Below are 23281 nucleotides of genomic sequence, written 5' to 3' on the forward strand. Positions count from 1 at the left end.
TTTAAGCTCTTTCTAGAAGGCTTTATGGTTTTCAGTGTACAAAGCTTCCACTTCTTCTATTTAAGTATTTTATTCTTTTCGATGCTATTGTAAATGCAATTGTTTTATTAATTTCGTTTCAATTGTTCAGTACTTATTTTCAAATCTGGATACTTTGTATTTCTTTTCTTGTCTAATTTCCTTGGCTCCAGCAAAATGCTGAATAGAAGTGGTGAGAGCAGACATCTTTGTGGAAGCTGCTAGTTTCTTAAGGCTTAGCCCAGAAACTGATATAGCATGACTTCTGCCATATCCCTTTTGTCAAACCCTTACCACCCAGATTCAAGGAAAAGGGAGAATAGTGGGGCTATATATTAAAACTGCCATAAGTGGGCTCTAGATTCCAACCTTGATGGGAGAAGTGATAACGTCACCTTGTTAAGGGCATGAACACTGGAAGAGGGAAAAAGTTGCAGCCATTTGCACAATCAGTGTGAGCAGGAAGAGGGAGAGATTTCTGGTTCAAAATTTCTTCTCCTTTTAACAAAGCTACCACTTACTTGTCTTAGCCTTATGTTAACTATAACTTATCAAAAGGTAAATTTAGAAATGCTACTTTTATTATTTAAATGGCTTAAAGGATTTTATACAGAAAGGCTTTGTAAGTGTCTCCCTTTTATTTCGAAATAAATGTTAGTACTTTAGCTCCCCTTGAAAGATGTGAAACCATGTTTTGTTGATGGGATAACTATTATGCAACAAGAGTGAGGGTAATCATCTTATTCCACTCGACAGGATGAACATAGCCATTTTTGCACAGAAAAGACGGTGAAATATTCAATTACAGCTGTGTGGTCAATGTAAAATCTCTCATTTATATGAACTGCAGAGTCATTAATTAGACATGGAGCAGGAAATTTTGTAAGCTGTAGCCACCCTGAATTTTCTTTAGGCTGTCTTTCTCTGTGTCTTATGGACCATAATGAAATGACCTAGGGGCCAGCCAAACAGAATCATTTATCGACTCTCCCCAATCTCATTTATACTCTTCATACATGACTCCGTGGGATACAGCCACTCCTTCAGGGAGGAAATTCTAAACTTCATGCATTAATTACATTCCCAAACACCTGCTTTCCTTTCCTAGGCAGCAACCTGATTTCAGGAAAAAGATCTGACCTCCTGAAAGTCCTAAAAATAAAATATCTACAGCATCCACCTCGTATGGTTTGATTAAACCTGTTCCAAAAGCTCCAAGCCAATTCCACCTCCTGGGGAGAGCACAGAGGTGGTGACAGCTCTATCCACTGAGTACAGATTAAGACAATTTGAGTCAGTCTTGGATTATGTGCTTTTCAACTACTTTCAGTTAGGACTGTGTTTGGCAACAAGTAATGGGAAACTTTACATATAGTAGCTTTTAAAAACTGAGTTGCTTCTTTTTATTTTAATGTTTATTTATTGAAGTATAATTGATTTACAATGTTGTGTTAGTTTCAGATGTACAGCAAAGTGATTCAGTTATATACATATTCTTTTTCAGATTCTCTTCCATTATAGGTTATTATAAGATATCGAATACAGTTCCCTGTGCTATACAGTAGGTCCTTATTGTTTATATATTTTTACATGGTAGGTTTCAGGAATCATTTCTATAGTTTGTTTTTGTTTCTTTTTATGCACCAAGAAGCACAAGTCTCTGGCAGCCTTGTGATGCAGTCAGGTACTTAGGCTGCTTTCTGTTTGGATTTTCTTATTTTGTGGTTTTCATCCTCATGTTTGTACCCAAGATGCTACCAATCAGCTCTTTAATTTCTGGATTGAAGTTACTATAATGATCTTCCTAGGGAAAGTGCGTTTAAAGTTGTAGATAACAAAGAAGAACCACAGCCAAGAAACATAAAGAGCCCAGAGCCTTCATTAAGCCAATCCTGAAAACACTCTTAAAATACCCATATCTCTGGTTTTTTAAATTACCTTTTTATTAAATAGATTGCTCTTGACTTTCTTGTCTTTTTGGAACTGAAAGAACCTTAAGAGATACAAACCACATTCTGAAGATCTCCAAATCTGTCTTTTAAAAATATTTATTGAATGTATTTGCTTTTTGCATTCACATAACAAGAATTCACATGGCAAGAGTTTAGAACATGAGGAATTCCTGAAATGAATTTGTGGAAAACTGGAGATGTTGTATTTAGAGGGAATAGATAGCCATGAATGCTTACAATAGAAATAGAGACTGAAATTTATTGAGCTAATCATCAGTGTGAGAACTTAGAAAGGAAATACAGAAAAACTCCAAAAAAAAGGGAGAGGAAGATGAAGAGCTTCAGTTTATGAAACAAATCGAAGATAAAATATAGAGGATTAAAAGCTCATAATGGAAATGTAAAAATTCTTATAGCTAAATTACAACGAAAATTGTATCTATCAAAACTTGTAGGTTGCAAAACTCACTGGGGGGACGAGGGGAACATGGCGGAAGAGTAAGACGCCGAGATCACCTTCCTCCCCACAGATACACCAGAAATACATCTACACGTGGAACAACTCCTACAGAACACCTACTGAACGCTGGCAGAAGACCTCAGACCTCCCAAATGGCAAGAAACTCCCCACATACCTGGGTAGGGCAAAAGAAAAAAAGAAAAAACAGAGACAAAAGAATAGGGACCGGACCTGGACCAGTGGGAGGGAGCTGTGAAGGAGGAAAGTTTTCCACACACTAGGAAGCCCCTTCGCGGGCGGACACTGCGGGTGGCGGAGAGGGGGAGCTTCGGTGCCACGGAGGAGAGCACAGCAACAGGGGTGCGGAGGGCAATGCGGGGAGATTCCCGCATAGAGGATCGTCGCCGACCAGCACTCACCAGCCCAAGAGGCTTGTCTGCTCACCCGCTGGGGCGGGCGGGGCTGCGAGCTGAGGCTCGGGCTTTCCTTGGAGCGCAGGGAGAGGACTGGGGTTGGCGGCCTGAACACAGCCTGAAGGGGTTAGTGTGCCACAGCTAGCCGGGAAGGAGTCCAGGAAAAGGTTTGGAGCTGCCGAAGAGGCAAGAGATTTTTTCTTCCCTCTTTGTTTCCTGCTGCGCGAGGAAAGGGGATTAAGAGCGCTGCTTAAAGGAGCTCCAGAGACGGGCATGAGACGCTAAGGCTGCTGCTGCCGCCACCAAGAAGCCTGTGTGTGAGCACAGGTCACTATCCACACCTCCGTTCTGGGGAGCCTGTGCAGCCCGCCACTGCCAGGTTCCCGGGATCCAGGGACAACTTCCCCGGGAGAACGCACGGCCCGCCTCAGGCTGGTGCAATGTCACGCCGGCCTCTGCCGCCGCAGGCTCGCCCCGCACTCCATACCAACCCCCCCCCCCCCGGACTGAGTGAGCCAGAGCCCCCTGAATCAGCGGCTCCTTTAACTCCGTCCTGTCTGAGCGAAAAACAGATGCCCTCCAGCGACCTACACGCAGAGGTGGGGCCAAATCCAAAGCTGAGGCCCTGGGAGCTGTGAGAACAAAGATAAAGGGAAATCTGTCCCAGCAGCCTCAGAAGCAGCAGATTAAAGCGCCACAATCAACTTCACGTACCCTGCATCTATGGAACACATGAATAGACAAGGAATCATCCCAAATTGAGGAGGTGGACTTTTAGAGCAAGATTTATGATTTTTTCCCCTTATCCTCTTTTTGTGAGTGTGTATGTGTATGCTTCTGTGTGAGATTTTGACTGTATGGCTTTGCTTGCACCACTTGTCCTAGGGTTCTATCCGTCCACTTTTTAAAAAATTTTTTTTCCATAATATTTTTTATTTTAATAACTTTATTTTATTCTATCTTTCTTTCTTTCTTTCCTTCCTTCCCTCCTTTAGACAACGTATCATCCCAAATTGAGGAGGTGGACTTTGAGAGCAAGATTTATGATTTTTTCCCCTTTTCCTCTTTTTATGAGTGTGTATGTGTATGCTTCGGTATGAGATTTTGTCTGTATAGCTTTGCTTCCACCATTTGTCCTAAGGTTCTATATGTACATTTTTTTAAATCTTTTTTCTTAATAATTATTTTTCAATTTAATAACATTATTATATTTTAATTTGTTTTATTTTACTTTATCTTCTTTCTTTTCTCCTTCCTTCCCTCCTTCCTTCCTTCCTTCCTCCCTCCTTTCTTCCTTTCTTTCCTTCTTTCCTTTTCTTCTTCCTTCCTTTCTTTCTTTCTTCCTACTTCTACTAATTCTTTCTACTTTTTCTCCCTTTTATTCGAAGCCGTGTGGATGAAAGGCTCTTGGTGCTGCAGGCAGGAGTCAGTGCTGTGCCTCTGAGGTGGAAGAGCCAACTTCAGGACACTGGTCAACAAGAGACCTCCCAGCTCCACATAATATCAAACAGCGAAAATCTCCCAGAAATCTCCATCTCAACACCAGCACCCAGCTTCAATCAACGACCAGCAAGCTACAGTGCTGGACACCCTATGCCAAACAACTAGCAAAACAGGAACACAACCCCACCCATTAGCAGAGAGGCTGCCTAAAATCATAATAAGTCCACAGACACCCCAAAACACACCACCAGACATGGACCTGCCCACCACAAAGACAAGATCCAGCCTTATCCACCAGAACACAGGCACTAGTCCCCTCCACCAGGAAGCCTACACAACCCACTGAACCAACCATAGCCACTGGGGACAGACATCAAAAACAGCGGGAACTACGAACCTGCAGTCTGCAAAAAGGAGACCCCAAACACAGTAAGATAAGCAAAATGAGAAGACAGAAAAACACACAGCAGATGAAGGAGCAAGATAAAAACCCACCAGACCTAACAAATGAAGAGAAAATAGGCAGTCTTCCTGAAAAAGAATTCAGAATAATGATAATAAAGATGATCCAAAATCTTGGAAACAGAATAGACAAAATGCAAGAAACATTTAACAAGGACCTAGGAGAACTAAAGATGAAACAAACAATGATGAACAACACAAAAAATGAAATGAAAAATACTCTACATGGGATCAATAGCAGAATAACTGAGGCAGAAGAACGGATAACTGACCTGGAAGATAAAATAGTGGAAATGACTGCTGCAGAGCAGAATAAAGAAAAAAGAATGAAAACAACTGAGGACAGTCTCAGAGAACTCTGGGACAACATTAAAGGCACCAACATTCGAATTATAGGGGTTCCAGAAGAAGAAGAGAAAAAGAAAGGGACTGAGAAAATATTTGAAGAGATTATAGTTGAAAACTTCCCTAATATGGGAAAGGAAATAGTTAATCAAGTCCAGGAAGCACAGAGAGTCCCATACAGGATAAATCCAAGGAGAAATACGCCAAGACACATATTAATCAAACTGTCAAAAATTAAATACAAAGAAAGCATACCAAAAGCAGCAAGGGAAAAACAACAAATAACACAAAAGGGAATCCCCATAAGGTTAACAGCTGATTTCTCAGCAGAAACCCTACAAGCCAGAAGGGAGTGGCAGGACATCTTTAAAGTGATGGAAGGGAATAAACTACAACCAAGATTACTCTACCCATCAAAGATCTCATTCAGATTTGATGGAGAAATTAAAACCTTTACAGACAAGCAAAAGCTGAGAGAGTTCAGCACCACCAAACCAGCTTTACAACAAACGCTAAAGCAACTTCTCTAGGCAAGAAACACAAGAGAAGGAAAAGACCTACAATAATGAACCCAAAACAATTTAGAAAATGGGAATACGAACATACATATCGATAATTACCTTAAATGTAAATGGACTAAATGCTCCCATCAAAAGACACAGATAGGCTGAATGGATACAAAAACAAGACTCATATATATGCTGTCTACAAGAGACCCACTTCAGACCTAGAGACACATACAGACTGAAAGTAAGGGGATGGAAAAAGATATTTCATGCAAATGGAAACCAAAAGATAACTGGAGTAGCAATTCTCATATCAGACAAAATAGACTTTAAAATAAAGACTATTAGAAGAGACAAAGAAGGACACTACATAACGGTCAAGGGATCAATCCAAGAAGAAGATATAACAACTGTAAATATTTATGCACCCAACATAGGAGCACCTCAATACATAAGGCAAATACTAACAGCCATAAAGGGGGAAATCGACAGTAACACATTCATAGTAGGGGACATTAACACCCCACTTTCACCAATGGACAGATCATCCAAAATGAAAATAAATAAGGAAACACAAGCTTTAAATGATACATTAAACAAGATGGACTTAATTGATATTTATAGGACACTCCATGCAAAAACAACAGAATACACATTTTTCTCAAGTGCTCATGGAACATTCTCCAGGATAGATCATATCTTGGGTCACAAATAAAGCCTTGGTAAATTTAAGAAAATTGAAATTTTATCAAGTATCTTTTCTGACCACAATGCTATGAGACTAGATATCAATTACAGGAAAAGATCTGTAAAAAATACAACCACATGGAGGCTAAACAATACACTACTTAATAACAAGTGATCACTGAAGAAATCAAAGAGCAAATTAAAAAAATACCTAGAAACAAATGACAATGGAGACACGACCCAAAACCTATGGGATGCAGCAAAAGCAGTTCTAAGAGGGAAGTTTATAGCAATACAAGCCCACCTTAAGAAACAGGAAACATCTCGAATAAACAACCTAACCATGCACCTAAAGCAATTAGAGAAAGAAGAACATAAAAACCCCAAAGTTAGCAGAAGGAAAAGAAATCATAAAAATCAGATCAGAAATAAATGAAAAAGAAACGAAGGAAACGATAGCAAAGATAAAAAAAACTAAAAGCTGGTTCTTTGAGAAGATAAACAAAACTGATAAACCATTAGCCAGACTCATCAAGAAAAACAGAGAGAACACTCAAATCAATAGAATTAGAAATGAAAAAGGAGAAGTAACAACTGACACTGCAGAAATACAAAAGATCGTGAGAGATTACTACAAGCAACTCTATGCCAATAAAATGGACAACCTGGAAGAAATGGACAAATTCTTAGAAATGCACAACCTGCCAAGACTGAATCAGGAAGAAATAGAAAATATGAACAGACCAATCACAAGCACTGAAATTGAAACTGTGATTAAAAATCTTCTGACAGGGCTTCCCTGGTGGCACAGTGGTTGAGAGTCCGCCTGCCGATGCAGGGGACACGGGTTCATGCCCCGGTCCAGGAAGATCCCACATGCTGCAGAGCGGCTGCGCCCGTGAGCCATGGCCGCTGAGCCTGCGCGTCCAGAGCCTGTGCTCCGCAACAGGAGAGGCCCCAACAGTGAGAGGCCCGTGTACCGCAAAAAAAAAAAAAAAAAAATCTTCTGACAAACAAGAGCCCAGGACCACATGGCTTCACAGGCGAATTCTATCAAACATTTAGAGAAGAGCGAACAACTATCCTTTTCAAACTCTTCCAAAATATAGCAGAGGGAGGAACACTCCCAAATTCATTCTACGAGGCCACCATGACCTTAATACCAAAACCAGACAAGGATGTCACAAAAAAAGAAAACTACAGGCCAATATCACTGATGAACATAGATGCAAAAATCCTCAACAAAATACTAGCAAACAGAATCCAACAGCACATTAAAAGGATCATACACCATGATCAAGTGGGGTTTATTCCAGGAATGCAAGGATTCTTCAATACACGCAAATCAATCAAAGTGATAAACCATATTAACAAATTGAAGGAGAAAAACCCTATGATCATCTCAACAGACACAGAGAAAGCTTTTGACAAAATTCAACACCCATTTATGATAAAAACCCTGCAGAAAGTAGGCATAGAGGGAACTTTCCTCAACATAATAAAGGCCATATATGACAAACCCACAGCCAACATCATCCTCAATGGTGAAAAACTGAAAGCATTTCCACTAAGATCAGGAACAAGACAAGGTTGCCCACTCTCACCACTCTTATTCAACATAGTTTTGGAAGTTTTAGCCACAGCAATCAGAGAAGAAAAGGAAATAAAAGGAATCCAAATCACAAAGGAAGAAGTAAAGCTGTCACTGTTTGCAGATGACATGATACTATACATGGAGAATCCTAAAGATGCTACCAGAAAACTACTAGAGCTAATCAATGAATTCGGTAAAACTGCAGGATACAAAATTAATGCACAGAAATTTCTGGGATTCCTATACACTAATGATGAAAAATCTGAAAGTGAAATCAAGAAAACACTCCCATTTACCATTGCAACAAAAAGAATAAAATATCTAGGTATAAACCTACCTAAGGAGACAAAAGACCTGTATGCAGAAAATTATAAGACACTGATGAAAGAAATTAAAGATGATACAAATAGATGGAGAGATATACCATGTTCTTGGATTGGAAGAATCAACATTGTGAAAATGACTCTACTACCCAAAGCAATCTACAGATTCAATGCAATCCCTATCAAACTACCACTGGCATTTTTCTCAGAACTAGAACAAAAAATTTCACAATTTGTATGGAAACACAAAAGACTCCGAATAGCCAAAGCAATCTTGAGAACGAAAAACGGAGCTGGAGGAATCAGGCTCCCTGACTTCAGACTATATTACAAAGCTACAGTAATCAAGACAGTATGGTACTGGTACAAAAACAGAAAGATAGATCAATGGAACAGGATAGACACCCCAGAGATAAACCCACACACATATGGTCACCTTATCTTTGATAAAGGAGGCAGGAATGTACAGTGGAGAAAGGACAGCCTCTTCAATAACTGGTGCTGGGAAAACTGGACAGCTACATGTAAAAGTATGAGATTAGATCACTCCCTAACACCTTACACAAAAATAAGCTCAAAATGGATTAAAGACCTAAATGTAAGGCCAGAAACTATCAAACTCTTAGAGGAAAACATAGGCAGAACACTCTATGACATAAATCACAGCAGGATCCTTTTTGACCCACCTCCTAGAGAAATGGAAATAAAAACAAAAATAAACAAATGGGACCTAATGAAACTTCAAAGCTTTTGCACAGCAAAGGAAACCATAAACAAGACCAAAAGACAACCCTCAGAATGGGAGAAAATATTTACAAATGAAACAACTAACAATGGATTAATTTCCAAAATTTATAAGCAGCTCATGCAACTCAATAACAAAAAACAAACAACCCAATCCGAAAAAGGGCAGAAGACCTAAAGAGACATTTCTCCAAAGAAGATATACAGACTGCCAACACATGAAAGAATGCTCAACATCATTAATCATTAGAGAAATGCAAATCAAAACTACAATGAGATATCATCTCACACCAGTCAGAATGGCCATCATCAAAAAATCTAGAAACAATAAATGCTGGAGAGGGTGTGGAGAAAAGGGAACACTCTTGCACTGCTGGTGGGAATGTGAATTGGTACAGCCACTATGGAGAACAGTATGGAGGTTCCTTAAAAAACCACAAATAGAACTATCATATGACCCAGCAATCCCACTACTGGGCATATACCCTGAGAAAACCATAATTCAAAAAGAGTCATGTACCAAAATGTTCATTGCAGCTCTTTTTACAATAGCCCGGAGATGGAAACAACCTAAGTGTCCATCATCAGATGAATGGACAAAGAAGATGTGGCACATATATACAATGGAATATTCCTCAGCCATAAAAAGAAACGAAATTGAGCTATTTGTAATGAGGTGGATAGACCTAGAGTCTGTCATACAGAGTGAAGTAAGTCAGAAAGAGAAAGCAAATACTGTATGCTAACACATATATATGGAATTTAAGAAAAGAAAAATGTCATTAAGAACCTAGGGGTAAGACAGGAATAAAGACGCAGACCTACTAGAGAACGGACTTTAGGATATGGGGAGGGGGAAGGGTGAGCTGTGACAAAGCGAGAGAGAGGCATGGACATATGTACACTACCAAACGTAAGGTAGATAGCTAGTGGGAAGCAGCCACATAGCACAGGGAGATCAGCTTGGTGCTTTGTGACCGCCTGGAGGGGTGGGATAGGGAAGGTGGGTGGGAGGGAGGGAGACGCAAGAGGGAAGAGATATGGGAACATATGTATATGTATAACTGATTCACTTTGTTATAAAGCAGAAACTAACGCACCATTGTAAAGCAATTATACCACAATAAAGATGTTAAAAAAAAAAAAAAACTTGTAGGTTGAAACAAACTGTTACTTGGAAGGAAACAGTTCTAAATGCTTGTATTGGAGGGGAAAGGCCAGAAGTTAATTTGCTAGATAAGACTTACGAATTTAGAAAAAACAACAAAATAAATCCAAAAAGTAAAAGAAAGAAGGTAAAATGAGAGCGGATCAAAGAACAGGATCAAAATGCCAAAAGTTGGTTATTTGAACAGACTACAGCGACAGACATAGTAATATTCAGCAAGGGGAAAAGCAGGCGAGGGGACCAAAAGTAAATACAGTAATATTATGAATTAAAAGGTGGCCATGGGCTTCCCTGGTGGCACAGTGGTTGAGAGTCTGCCTGCCGATGCAGGGGACACGGGTTCTTGCCCCGGTCGGGGAAGATCCCACATGCCTTGGAGTGGCTAGGCCCATGAGCCATGGCCGCTGAGCCTGTGTGTCCGGAGCCTGGGCTCCACAACGGGAGAGGCCACAACAGTGAGAGGCCCACGTACTGCAAAAAAAAAAAAAAAAAAAAAAAAAAAAAAAAAAAAGGTGGCCATATAGACAGATTCAGCAGATTAAAGCAAGAATAAAATAGCATTATTGACAATTTTTATGCTAATGATTTGACAACTGCTAAAATGGACAACTTCCTAGAAAAATATAATTTAATAAGATTGATTCAAGAAGAAACAGAGCCTAAGCAGTGCTAGAAACATTAAAAAAAACAGAATCGGTAATTTAAAATCTTCCCAGTGGCAAGATTTTTTTTCAGGATGATTCTATCAAATTTTCAAAGACTATATTATTCTAAAATGCACAAACTCTTCCAGAGAATAAAATATAAAATATTACTCCCAGTGCATTCCAAGAAGGCAGAATAACTCTGATCCAGAACTAGAAAAGAACATGAAAATGACCAGCTTTTTTTAATGACAGAATATCTTTATGACCCAAAGGTAGGGAAGAATTTCTTAAACAAATGACAAAAATCACTGAACATAATAGAAAGAATTGATAAATTCTACATTAAAATTAATATATATTCATTGAGAAACACTATCCAGTGCATAGACATCATAAAATAGGAAAAAATTTTCAAAATAGAGAAAGGATTAATATCTAGAATATAGAAAGAATTCTTTTAATAAATCAATTGGAAAAACAAACCAAAAAAATGGACAAAGACATGAACTGGTATTTTACATGGAAAATAATTACAAATAGCAAATAAACACAAGAAAAGATGATCAATTGCATTATCAATGAAGGAAATGCAAATTAAGATCGTAATAATATATCATTTTAAATAGATTACATTGGCAAAAATTAAGAAATTTGATAATGCTATGCCCCAAGGAATGTAAGTCAGTGAAAACTCTTATGCAATTCTGACTGGAAGGTAAATTGTTAGAACTGTAGCAAACAATTTGGCTCTTTCTTATAAATTCGAGCATTCACATATCTTAAGACAGTTACCTTGATTGAGTAACATCTTAGAGAAACTCTTGCACATATGTACCATTACTAGAATGATCATAACAGGAGAGTCGCAAATAAGTGAAGAGTTTAAAATGTCCATCAGTAGAAGATGGGCTAAATAAATGATGGAATATTCACACTAGTATTTTATAGCATTACCAATTGAAATGAACTACAGCTGTAAATTGACTGGAGAAATGAATCTTAGAAAAAAGCAAGAACTGGAAAACTAAACACAGTATATCTTTACAGACATCTAAAAGCAAGCAAAAACATACACAATGATGCCATTTAGATAAGCCCAAAAACAAACAACAAGGTCACATCCAACTGTGATAACAGCATTTTATAAACAAAATTCATTAGCGATACTGGTTACCACTGGTGTGGGCAATGTGGCAAAGTGAGGGGATATGGAAGGACACACAGGCAGAATCAATAGCGTTCATAATATTCTAATTTTTTAATAAATTTTTTTATTTTATTTATTTATTTTTGGCTGTGTTGGGTCTTCGCTGCTGCGCGCGGGCTTTTTCTCTAGTTGCGGCGAGTGGGGGCTACTCTTTGTTGCAGTGTGCAGGCTTCTCATTGCGGTGGCTTCTCTTATTGCAGTGCATGGGCTCTAGGCACGCGGGCTTCAGCAATTGTGGCTCACGGGCTCTAGAGGGCTGGCTCAGTAGTTGTGGCGCACGGGCTTTAGTTGCTCTGTGGCATGTGGGATATTCCTGGACCAGGGCTCGAACCCGCGTCCCCTGCATTGGCAGGCGGATTCTTAGCCACTGCGCCACCAGGAAAGCCCCATGATATTCTAATTCTTAGGTTAGAATTGCGGGTACAATGCAGGTGCTTAATTCACTTTGCACTGTAACTTACATATATAATAGAAATTTATTATTTAATGTGTATCAAATATTAGATAATACTTTTTATTCAAAATGAGAAATTAAAATTATCTGGAAGCTACCTATTAAACCAGGAAGCTCTGCAAAAGCTGGCTCCAGGACCATGCAATCTCTCCTATAACCCACACCAGAAAAATGAATGCTTCATTCCATGCACCCTCCTCAGTTAAACCCACCCAGATGAGGCTGGAAAAGATGTTTAGCAAGCTAATCCACAGCAACCACTATACATGCTATCATCACCATCTTTCAACATAGTATTAGAGGTGCTATAAGATTGGGAAAGAAGAGAATAAGTAGTCATTACTTGGAAATCATATGATCAATTACATAGAAAAGAGAAGGAATGTGTCAACTTGACTGGGCCATGGATGCCCAGTTAAACATTATTTCTGGGTGTGTCTGTGAGAATATTTCTGGAAGAGATTAAGCATGTGAGTTGATGGACTAAAGCAGTTCACCCTCCCCAAGGTGGGTGGACATCACTCAACTCACTGAGGACCTGAATAGAACAAAAGGTGGAGGAAGGTTGAATTCTCTCTCTCTCTCTGCCTGACTGCTTCAGCTGTGACTTTGGTCTTTTCCTGCCTTTGGATGGAGACTGACACATTGACACTCCTGTTCCAAGGCTTTCAGACTTGGACTGTAACACACCAATGGCTTTCCTGTGTCTCCACCTTGCAGACAGCAGATGGTAGGACTTCTCAGCCTCCAAACTCATCTGAGCCAATTCCTTATAATAAATCTCATTTTATATATATATACATATATATGTTATATATATGTATATGTGTGTGTTTTTATATATACATATATATATATATCCCAATTTCCTATTGATTCTATTTCTCTAGAGAACCCTAATACAATGAACAAATGATTCAAACAGCCAAATTGAAAGAGTTTTATAGCAAACACCCATATACCTGCTACCTAGATTCTACCATTAATATTTGACTAGACTTGCTTTATCCCATATCTATCCATCTGTCTCTATCCATCAACTCATCTTAGTTTTGGGATGCATTTCAATAATTCCCCACTTAATATGTTAATATGCATATCATTAACTAAAATTCAATATTTCTTTCCTTTTTTTTTCTTTTGTGGTAACACACATGAATGCATTTTATGCATGAAATTAAATGCACAAATCTTAAATGCACGGGCGTTGAGTTTGAAAAATGCATACACATTTGTAATGCAGACCGTTATCAAGATATGGAACACCATCCTTTTTAGTCAATACTGTTCTTTTTTTCCCACCACAGAAAACTTTTGCCTGTTCTAGAACTTTATATAAACAGAACCATGCAATATATGTTCCTTTGGGTAACGTTTCAGTCACTCAACATAATGTTCTTAGAATCATCCATGTTATTGCCTGATCAGTAGTCTGCTCCTTTTTATTGCTGAGTAACATTCCATTGTGTGGCTATACCACAGTTTGCTTATCCATTCTCATAGTGATGGGAGCTATTTCCAGTTTAGAGCTACTACGATTAAAACTGAACATTCTTATGTAAGTCTGGTGTGAACATATGTTTTACTCCTCTTGGATAAAATATCTATACAAAGTCCTTTGTCAGATATCTATTTCGTGAATATTTTCTACCAGTCTTGGCTCATCTAAATTTTCTTATTGGTGCCTTTGATGACTAGAAGTTTTCTTTTAATTTTATATTAGCCTTTTACTTGAGTTTTATGGTCCATTTTGAATTAATCTTTGTACTCAGTAGTATTTTTCAAGGAGCTTGACAACTTGAATTTTAAATTTTTATGAAAGAAATTTCCACAAAAAGCTGAAACAATTTTTACAAATAAGTGCAAAGATGGCTCTAATTTACCCTACCAGCAAGCAAGATATAGTACAAAAACATATTATTAATCAAGATGTGTTACTAGCTCAACAGGAGAAAAACAGATCAATGAAATGTAATAGCAAGTGCAGAAACAGGACCAAAGATGTATTTGATTAGATTACTTAGTAAATGTAATTAAGCAAGTTGGCTTACTAGCTGGAGAAAAATGAAGCTGAAACCCGTATCACAACACATACAAAGCTCCAAGTACATTAGAGACCTAAATTGAAAAGGTAAAACCATACAGGTAAGATTAGAATATACATGAAAATATCTCTGAGACTTTGGGGTGGGAAAGGATTTTTATATAAGATCCAGAAAGTATGAACTGTAGGGGAACACTGATTGACTTGGTCACATCAAAATTAGAGAATTTTCTCTAACAAAGGACACAAAATTGTCAGCTGGCAGACGGAGAGAAGATATTTGAGTCATCCATAACTCGTAGGAGATTAATATCTAAAACTACTAAGGAATTTTTGAAAATCAGCAAAAGAAAGAAAAGAAAAATGGGCTAAGGATATGTGTCTTAGTTCTGGCTGCTATAGCAAAGTACCATAAACTGGGTGGCTTATAAACAACAGAAACTTCTTTCTCTCAGTTCTGGAGGCTAGAAGTCCAAGATTAGGGAGCCAGCACTGTTGGGGGCTGGTAAGAGCCCTCCTCTGGGTTGCAGACCTCTCACTGTGTCCTCACATAGTGTAAAGAGAGCGAGCTAGCTGTCTGGCCTCTTCTTATAAAGTCATTAATCCAATTCATGAGAGCTACACATATACCCTCATGACGTACTTATCCCCCACAAGGCCCCACCTCTAAATACCATGAATTTGGGGGGTCATAAACATTCACTCCACAACAGTATGATTAGGAAATTCAAAAACTGGGAACACAAATGGAGTCATATAAAGAGATACTCAATCTCACTATTAATCAGAGAAATGTTGAAATAATAATTCAACTTTATGCCAATAATATTGATAATAATAGAAAGCTGGATAATATCAAACATTGAGATTATGAGAAAAGGGAACTCTCATGGACAGTTGATGGGATATTAACTAGTTCAGACAATACGAGGAACAATTTGGCATTATTCATTTCTGGTATATACTCGAGAACCTCTCAAACAGGTCCATAAGGAGGCATGTGCAAGGATGCTCATTTCAGCATTGTTTGTGAAAGCAAGATGCATTTCCAGAGGAAGGGATAAGTGAAATGTGACAAGTGTATGTGATGGAGTGCTATGGAAACTGTAATAGTCAGGAGCAATAAACCAGACTCATGAAGTACACATAAATAGTTCTTAAAAACATAACACTGAGTGGCAGAAAAAAAGAGTATTTGATTTATATCTCAGTTATACTTATGCAAATTTAAATAAACATACACAACACCATACATTTTCAAAGCTACACCAATATCTAAATACACCTATTTAAGAAGGGTAGGAAGTTCACTTCTTAAATAGACCAGAGTGAATGTCTAAGAGGTGAAATGGCATTGCAAGTGGGGATGGAAGAGAATAAAATAAAAGAGGATCTGTGCACAGACTAAAGTGGGTAGCATGCCATCAACTAAGTGTACAATCAAACTCTTCTCTGTGCAGTTGAGTCTCACACACACGTACACACATATGTACACATACACAGTCATTCACTGGGGCGGTTTTAAAACGACCTATAAATCTATTGAGCCCTCTGATCTCGCAGCCTTCATTTTATCATCTGATATGCTGACTTGTTATCAGGGACCGAGTTAGCTTGACAGGACTTACACCAGTAATTGTCAAATTCTTCTCCGAATTCCCACAAACTGAACGTTTCTTGGTTATCTTCTAGAATTGTTTCCGATTTTTTCTACCAACACTTAGGTATATAATTCCTAGTATCTTCCTTTTGAAAATCAAGTCATATTTTCCCCAGCTTTACCTTTCTTGTGTCTCTCCCATGCTCCAAAAATTTTCAAAAATGGGACAATAGTAATAATCTTAAAATAATAAACAAGTTCCTTCAGGACTCTAGAATGTAACCCATCTGAGCTTGTTTGGGTAAATGCATTTAAAGCAGCTCTGTGATTTCTTTGCTAATTCATTAATATTTGCTGCATCTTCATTGATTATTCACTAAAAGCCACAGCCTTTGTAAAGGGCTTCCATGATTTAGAACAATACATAAAAATATAAACATAACATGGAGACAGAATTAGCAGTGGAATAGAAACTACTGATTCAATATTCAACTGACTATATTTAAAAGGGATTTACATGGTGATGTAGTGAATAAGAATCAGATGTGAATTCTAGTTTCCGATTGTCCATTAATGACCTTTATCTATAAAATGGCACACTATTTGTCAGGATCAAATGAGATAATGGATGTGAAATATCCCTGTTAACTGCAAAATATTTAAAAAATGAACATTTTATTTTTTATTTCTAAAATTGTGTCCAAAGAAATGGAAGGGTGTATTAATTAAGATGTTTTTAGTTACTCAGCAGTAAGAGGAATGTATTAGCTCAATGTCTGGAGAAGCACAGCAGAAGGTGGATGCTCGGCTGGACCAGGCAGCAGCGCCCACCTCCCCTCCCTCAGTTTTCAGCCCCAGGTCCTCCACCAGTTCCCATCTTCATGGTCACATGACTGCTGACAGCATCCAGGGCCATCTGTGTCCTAGTACATACCTGAAAGAAACTAGGGCTGCAAACTTAAGAGTTTAAATGACACCCCTGAAATTGTGTCTTCCACTCTGAGTAGCCTGACTTGGGATGTGTGTCCACCCTCTAACCAACCCTGAGGCTGGGAGCCTGGGACACGCTGGTAGGCTGAGGCCAAGCAGAAACTATGGCCAAAGAGGCCACCTTGCACAACTCCAGGGGTCAGAATTCGTTTATCTCTGAGAAGTAGGTACTGGAGAGTTAGTCAACACAAGTAGACGACTGTGGACCCCTGGAAGAAAAGGTAACGCTTGAACTGAAAGTCCTTTGAGAGCTGGGAACAGGACAGCCAGCCTCACCAACCACAAGCCAAATCATCAGGAAAGTCCTAGATTTCACCCCTCATTTCCGTGATCATTTCCCTCATCCCTGAACACTCTCCTCCCCAAATTCTTCTCTGGACCCCTCCCCACCTCAGCTACTACACCCACAGACTGAGGAAGTCATTTTCGGCCATGACTGTCATTTCCCGAGCCCCTCTCCCTGTCAGCTTACTGACAGCCCACCACCAGCATTCCAGGCACACTTTTCTGGCAAACATCAAGTACCTTTCCATCCAAATCTCACATGACCATTCAGAGTCATGGGATTTTACTGAATGCTCCCTTCTCTCCTTATTTTGGAGTTTGTGACCCAAATCATAATTTTCCTCCCTTCCTCTGGCTTACTTTAGTTTCTTTTACTGATTCCTCTGCTTTGCGAAAGAAATGCTGAAGTGTTTCCGGCCTCTCTTCACGCTCCTATTCTTCTGTTATTTCAGGTTCTAGAGGACTTTGAGTATGTACTACCTCTGCATTGATGGCTCATATGGGCAAATACACCCAACCCCCCTGAGATATCTGACTCCCCCAGGCATCCTAAGTCAACCATAGGTCCCTCAGACTCAAGCACTCAAAACAAAGTTTATTGTTATTACCATTCTATCTACCTTGGAATAAAAACAAACAGGAGCCTGCTGCTATCTGGTAAATGGAACTCAATGGTACTGAACCATACAGCCACCTGAGACAGAAGCCTCAGTGTTACCTCCACTGCTCTCTCCTTCACCTTCCACATCAATCAGGGATGTAGCTCTCCCCTTAACCTCTTAGCCCTGTCCCTGGTGTGTCCCCTGATGTGTGCCCAAAGTATCATCTTATGTTAATTCTCTCTTCCCCCAAGGGGTCTCCCTGCTTCCATTTTGTGCATTATCTGCACACCTAAGGCAAAGAAAATGAAAATATAAAAAATCGCATCATATCACCTCTAAAACCCTTCCATTGTTCCCGGTTGCAGAGCAGATAAACTAAACGTTGTCTACAGGGTATGCGGTGTGCTCTAGTGGACAGCATCTGCAACAACTTCATTTAAATCAGTGAATGAGATCACGTATCATAGTGGAATTTTTCAAATCCAGCTCCTGCCTAAACCTGGTGTCTGTCTCCAGCACCAGGCCTCTTGGCAAGTTATATCATCATCTCCCTTATCGCTCACACAGCTTTAGGAAGCAGGTCCTTGTAGTATCCCCATCTCACAGGTAATGAAACAGAGGGACAAAGACATTAAGAAACTTGCTGAAGATCACGTAAGTAGCAAAGCTGCAGATCAATAAATTAGGACAGCCTAACTCAAGAGTCTACTTTTCTAACCATCCTTCCAAGGCACTGTACTTTTCAATCTGGGCTCCATTAACCTGCCCAGAGATAAGCCAAAATTTCTTGAAATTATTGTACAAATATATGTATTTTGCTAGGGAGAGTATCCACAGTTTTCCTAAAATTCTCAAAAGAATCCATGGTACAAATAAAATGGATAAGAAGAAGACAAAATCTGCTATAGACAGTAATTTCCATGGGCTCTAAAGTAACTTTCAGAAATCTTTCTTGGGAGGCTTATAGGACTTTGGGTCGTTTTATGTTGCCATAATCTGCTCACTTAAAAACTCATCAGATGTACAAATTCTTCTTTATATTTATTAAATTTGTTCCAACTGGGTGTGAACATGGTATTGGCAAAGCAAGAGTGGCGGGCTCTCCACAGAGCTGGGAGTGACAAGAGTCCCTCTAGCTGGAAGGTCAAGTGTGTAACTGAACATAAAAGTGTGGGCCACAGCTCACCTTCAACCTAGCATGCAAATGGAAAGATCAAGCCTGATCATAGCAAAGTCCTATGAGTAATGCCACTGCTGAAGTCCAGTCATTTGCAGGGAAGGCTGAGCCACATTTGGATTCTCCCAGGTACGAGGGCTCTCATTGGATGCAGTTATCTTCTCCAGGCCTGGATATGTGCAGAGTGCTCTGCTTGCCTTGATTAATGACTCTCTCCATAAAGCCAGTCTTGGTGATGACATGCAAAGATCCTCTGCCCCTGTGTGTTAGCAGTGCAGCAGGACCTTTCGCTGTTGGCAAGTAGCCCAAGATTGCTCTGATGCTGTAGAAGAATTCTAATGAAATGTAAAAAATTCATCAAAAAGGAAACAATAAATTTTTCAAAGCTCAGGATCAGTACTTTCACTTAACAACCACTATCCCTCTTTAGGAAATACTACAGGCATTTCCCTGCAAGGAGGAAAAAAAATCCTTTGAATTATCTTCTTCATTTTTTCTGTATTTTCTAAATTTTAGGTTATGGACATGTTCTATTGTTATAAGGTAAAATAATTTATAAACATTTAAAAAGTTTTCTTCTAAACTCATGTACTCTTGTGGTTCTCAGAAGTAGTTCATTAACAGAATCAACAGAGAAGATGCATTAAAATACAGACCTGCAGACCTACTGACTCAGACTCCCTCGTGCTGGGGTCTAGAACCTGTGCAAGTGGTGTCCCAAAGCTCAGAGGTTCAGAAGTCCAAGCCTCTCGCCTACAGTGATCACAGTTGAATGTCCACCCAATACATTTCCCATCTTTCCTTTTTTTTTTTTTTTTTTTTTTTGCGGTACGCGGGCCTCTCACTGCTGTGGCCCCTCCCGTTGTGGAGCACAGGCTCCGGACGCGCAGGCCCAGTGGCCATGGCTCACGGGCCCAGCCGCTCCACGGCCCGCAGGATCCCCCCGGACCGGGGCACGAACCCGCGTCCCCTGCATCGGCAGGCAGACTCCCAACCACTGTGCCACCAGGGAAGCCCCCATCTTTCCCTTCTTAATAGCACCAGATTTTATTTGGGTAGCACCTCTCTCCCTGCATCCCATATTTTTTTCAGAATAAGCTCATTCCTCCTCTCACTCCAATAGTGGTCCCTGGTTGTTTTAAACCAAGCCTGGGTTCAAGGGTGAGTGTGTGACCTACACAATCAGGGTTGATCTCAGGCCTTGATCAGAATGCTGGAACATAAACTCTCAACATCTCACCAGAATTGAACAGGAACCCCAGAATCTCAGTGCCTATGGCAGCTGCCTTTAAACCATGAGGGGAACCAGGCTTGGGCAGAAAATGACGCCATGGACGCCACAGTGGGGAGATGGAAAGAAACTGAGACCTGGGCACTTCTATCGAGCTGCTGGATCAAACAGTCATGGAGACTTTATTGCCTCTGGAAGCTCAGGTACACAAAACAATAAATCCTTTCTTTGAAAAGGCTGAATGAAATTAGATTTTGTGTTCTTTGCAACATGGCGTCCTAACAAATCCTTACAGTTCTAGGTTTCGGCTGCAACATCATGAATCAGTTTATTTAGTTTAGTCCAGTACTTTTTTGGAACACCAGGATCAAGTTCTAGCTACCCTCGTGGCAATCAAGTAACATTTACTAAAAAGAAAAAAAAAAAGTCACCTGATGCAGGACACTTAATGACTTTCTCCCCATCAGTGTTCCTGACACTTGTCCCTGTATAACAAGACCCTGGTTTCAGTGTTCCTCACCTCTGAAACTGGCCCCAGTCTCTACCTCAGCTCCACTCTCAGATCTACTACTCCTGCCGTGAGGCCTCTACTTCTGTCCTGTTGCCTCTGACTTGGACTTTGCCTCTTGGCCCAGCCATTTGGGATTGACCCTCTACTGAGATAGTCTATGTACTATTTCAGTTCATTTTCTCCCTGACACTGGCATTCAGATAGGCTTAGTTTTCTCATTCATCTGCCATGAGGGAGTCCCATATCCCACAAGGCCAGGATGGATGAGTCCTGTAATGCACCCAGTGGTCTGATAGGAAGATGACTGGTCTGGGCTGGAGATACTAGAGGTACAATGAATAACAAGCATCAGTCTCTCTTAATAAATAAAATGAAATCACTGAGTTGGAGATTACTCTGAGATTTCTTCCAGTTTTAAGATGCAAGAAGCTAGCGACACAGCCCTTACCCTTGAGATGTTTACAAGCCTACCACTAGCAGGATTCTGGAGGTCAGAGGACTCAGTAATCATCACACACTAGCTCAGAGGCCTCAGGACACAGTGGTAGATTGTACCACGTCAATCAAGCTGCTATACGGTGAGCCTCTACTTTGTTTACAAACTGACGCACAGAATACAAAATATATTAAAATTGAGTGGTGGGAAATAAACCACAATTCCAAAAGTTGACAACACACAAGTCAGGAAATGCACATTTTAAATATTCTCATTTTACTGCTCATTCATCCAAGTCCTACACATATGACCAGCATCCTAGAAACTATCGGGAGTTAAAAATGTTACTTATCACTAACTTACACAACTTAGAGTAGTAGAAATTATAGTGGAGTCATTTACTACTGTTGTCTGAGTGACCTCAAATAAAACACCTTAATTTAGTCAAATGAAAATTAACGTTTGGGTTTCCGGTTTTCATTATAAAAAACAGAATAGAAAACAAAAATATTTGAAGGCTGTGAAGTCCTTGAATCTTACAAATATTTGAGAACTCTAAGTAGTCGTTAAAGAATTCATGGTCTGGTTGTAGGAGAGAGTGGTTTCATCATGTGAACTAAATGAATCTTTAGTTTTTTCCAATCTGTAGCCACTTCCAAGCAATTATAATTTGCATCACTAGACTGTGGCCCAATTGACCTCTTTTTAAAAAATTATATATGTAAATGTTTATTTTTTTATTATGTTGGTGGTTAAAATTTAGGGTTCTGTAGACAGCTGGATCTGAGTTTCAATCCCAGACCCAAGATAATGGAAAAGTCCAAACTTTTTGGCCAACACAATATTAGTGATGTGATGCTGGGTAAGTTACTAAAATTCTCTTAGCTCCAATTTCCTTGTCTGTAAAAGGAATATAATAACATTAAATATTAAATAATATTTATTATTAATAATATATTTCATTTTATATAATTTATATAATATAATTTATTTATGTAAATAAATTATAATTGAATATTAAAGAATTAAATATTTAAAACTTCGTAGGGTTGTTGTGTGGATTACAGGAGAGGAAGTGCAGTCAATGTTTACATCAATACCATTATCTCTATTATTGTAGTCACTACTACCATTACTAACGAATTATTGGGGAAAATAGAGAAAAATCTTCTTTTCCTTGGAAGAAAAATAGCCCAACCCCAAGGAAACAGACAAGGGCCATTCACACACATATTTAGTAAGGGTCAGTATTCTGCGGGGACCAGACTCCTATACATCCATCGGGGTGGGGGGTTGTGCTGAAAGGGAATGAACATAAAGCAGCACCTCATCACAGTCTGGGAATTTGTGGTGAATAGCAGGAGGCTGGGAGAAAAGAAGTGGCAATCTCAACGGAGCTGCTGGGGGTTCTGAATATGGACGATGCAAGAGGAAGAAACCCCACAGGGTTCAGGACACACTCCCCCAAAACGCAGCACCTTGCATATTGAATATGCGCAGCTGAAGGAGTTTGAGAAAACAGCAGCAGCGGTAAGCTCACTCTGCCCTCCTCCCCTCTCACTTCTTCCCTGAAACAGATCATAAAACATTCCTGAGAGAGGTGCCCTCGCTACACCCAGAGAAAAGGAGCATCCTCATCTCCAAAGACAAAGGGATGCAGAGAAGAACCCCAGCAAACAGGCCTTGCTAAGTTCCCTCAGGTCACTGCGCTGACCTCATACTCCTAACCTGTCATATTCCTCCACCACAGCCCACCCTTCAACACACACAGCACAGAAATATGCAGGTCTGTTTCGTCTGGTCTTCATTTCCTTATGAAGGATCCATGTCAGGTAAAATGTATATTAAATAAATGCGTATGCCTTTCTCTTGTTAATCTGTTCGTGTCACTCTAATTTTCAGACCCAGCCATGGATTCTAAGAGGGTAAAGGATAGCCTTCTTCTCTCCTACAGAAGAAACCAGACCAAAATAGAATAAAGG

The 23281-nt window shown here is 39.6% G+C and overlaps 1 protein-coding gene across 1 annotated transcript in view; it reads right to left on the reverse strand.

The window, feature by feature from the left end:
* The window catches only part of GADL1 (glutamate decarboxylase like 1), a 490491-nt gene that overhangs the window by 398835 nt on the left and 68375 nt on the right, over nucleotides 1-23281 (reverse strand). The gene's annotated exons all lie outside the window — the stretch shown is intronic.

Source organism: Tursiops truncatus, chromosome 10 (genome assembly GCF_011762595.2).
Source record: "Tursiops truncatus isolate mTurTru1 chromosome 10, mTurTru1.mat.Y, whole genome shotgun sequence".
Taxonomy (NCBI): domain Eukaryota; kingdom Metazoa; phylum Chordata; class Mammalia; order Artiodactyla; family Delphinidae; genus Tursiops; species Tursiops truncatus.